The following is a 2,228-nucleotide window of genomic DNA, read 5'->3' on the forward strand; positions in this document are numbered from 1 at the left end:
TGAATGCCCTTGGGTTCAATCCCCGGTACTAAAAAATAAATAAATATTTTATTGTATGTTGCTGCCAGTGTATATAAAATAATTACCATTGTGAAATAGAAATTCATGAAAATTCAGAGAGGTAGATGTTAAGGATTGACAAAAGTAGAAGATTGTATTTTGGTACATGTGTTACAGGGAAATTTTTTGTACAGGCTTCAAATTAAGCTCTCTTGAATATTCACTGGTTCTTGAGCAGTGGGTTTGGGAAACCTCAGAAAGATGACTACAAAAAGGAATAGACTTTCTGGGGTCTGAAGGAACTTGTACATGAAGATACTCCAGTCAGTAGGGGATCATGGTGAGCATTCTGCAGACAAAATTTTTTCAAGTCAGCAACTGCCTGGGAAACCTTCATGTGGTTGAGTCCGGCCTCCAGCCAGAGCTGCTGAACCACCTTCTTCATAGTGTCAACGCTGGAGGAACAAGACATGGTGCATTCGAGGGCCAGGTGACTCTTCTGTCACCGTCAGCTGGGCCAGATGACTGGGCAGCGTGCAGCAGAGAAGATTCTTTTTTTGAGGGGGTCTGTGAATTGAACTCAGGGCACTTGACCGCAGAGTCACATTCCCAGCCCTGTTTTGTATTTTCTTTAGACACAGGGTCTCACGAGTTGCTTAGCACCTCGCCATTGCTGAGGCTGGCTTTGAACTCACGATCCTCCTGTCTCAGACTCCCGAGCCACTGGGATTACTGGCTGTGCACCACTGCGATTGGCTAGAAAAGAGATTCTTATAGAAAAAGAGATAAATAATTGCCAGGAATTAAGGGCTGATTCTTTTTTTTTTTTAATTGTTCTATTCTACATGACAGTAGAATGCATTTTGACACAACATGTATAAATAGAGTATTACTTCTCATTCACCTGGTTAAGGGCTGATTCTTTATCTGAAAACCCAGAAAGAAAAGCATGTCTCTTGGGAGCATGCAAGCAGTCATTCCAGTGTAGCTGAAGTCTGGGAAAGCCCAAGACTAACTTCATGGAGACCCCATACTTCTGACACAGAAGGCAAAAGATAACCCAGTATCTTTGATAAGGGCCTAAGAGTAAATGGGAAGTCTCAACTGGTTCTAAGGATGAGTCACTGTCTATGGGGACACATTCCCCACTGAGCTAACAGAAGGAAACTCAGTTCCTTGTATCTAAATAGCATGTTTTAGGTTTCCATTTTCTTGTGAATTCAATGAACAACTATTTGTTCAGCTCCTATGTTAGCCTGGGAACTCCATGAAATACTTATTTTCTGTACCCCATTGTCCAGGTTCTTGTAGCTGTCTGGCCAGCTACATGAGGACTGTGATGGTCACTTTTTTCTTCTTCTGAAACTACACCCTTATATTTCCTCCTTTACCAGTAACCGCCGCCCCCCCCACCCAGCCCATCTCCCTTTTAGTATCAATGTGAATGACATTTGTCTTTCTTCACAGTGCAATATCTAATTCCCCTCTTCTATTACCACCATATTCTTTTTTGAAATGTTTCTGATTGTGTGAAGGCTTTATTGGAACAATTCTTAGTATGTGTCTTCCATTGCAGCCTCCCATCTTGGGAGTTGAAGACCCTTCTTTTATCTCCTTTGGGTTAATTATTTCAAACAGGTAATTTAGACCATTGAAGTCAAAGGAATTTGAATCCTGGATCAGAAGGGATGCTGGAGGTGGGGCTAATGGCAATTCTAGGGACAGATTATTCATGAACCTGTGGATTTGTGCCAGCTCCCTGGAACTGCCTTGATTCTGCAATCTGCCACAATCCAGATAACTGCCTTAATTCTATGAACTCCTGATACCCTTCCAGGAATTTCTCTATTTGCTTTGTATAACTAGAGTTGGTCCCTGTTCTATGCAAATCACAGCTGGAACTGATGCAGTAAAGCTTCCATTCATTCAACTGAATATGCAATAAATTTTATTGAACACCTATCTTGCCCCAGTCAGTCTCAGTGTCTGCCAAAGTGATTATCCAAACTGATTTGTGGTAATATGTCCAAGGAAAAGATTGGAATTCAGTTTGTTGATCAGCTTTGTGTCACTGACAAAATACTTAAGATATACAACTAGAAAAGAGAAAATATTTATATTTGGGTTATAGTTTCAGAGGTTTCATTCTATGATTAGCTGATTCTGTTGCTTTTAGGCCTATAGTGAGGCAGAACATCACTGAGGGAGCATGTGGTAGACCAAAGCTA

At 41.2% G+C, this 2,228-nt stretch overlaps 1 pseudogene; it reads right to left on the minus strand.

Moving 5' to 3' along the window:
* Window positions 1-265: 265 nt before the first annotated feature.
* Window positions 266-472, minus strand: LOC143386507 (guanine nucleotide-binding protein G(I)/G(S)/G(O) subunit gamma-5 pseudogene; annotated as a pseudogene).
* Between the last annotated feature and the right edge of the window lie 1,756 nt (window positions 473-2,228).

The sequence above is a fragment of the Callospermophilus lateralis genome, unplaced genomic scaffold, assembly GCF_048772815.1.
Source record: "Callospermophilus lateralis isolate mCalLat2 unplaced genomic scaffold, mCalLat2.hap1 Scaffold_116, whole genome shotgun sequence".
Classification (NCBI taxonomy): Eukaryota; Metazoa; Chordata; class Mammalia; order Rodentia; family Sciuridae; genus Callospermophilus; species Callospermophilus lateralis.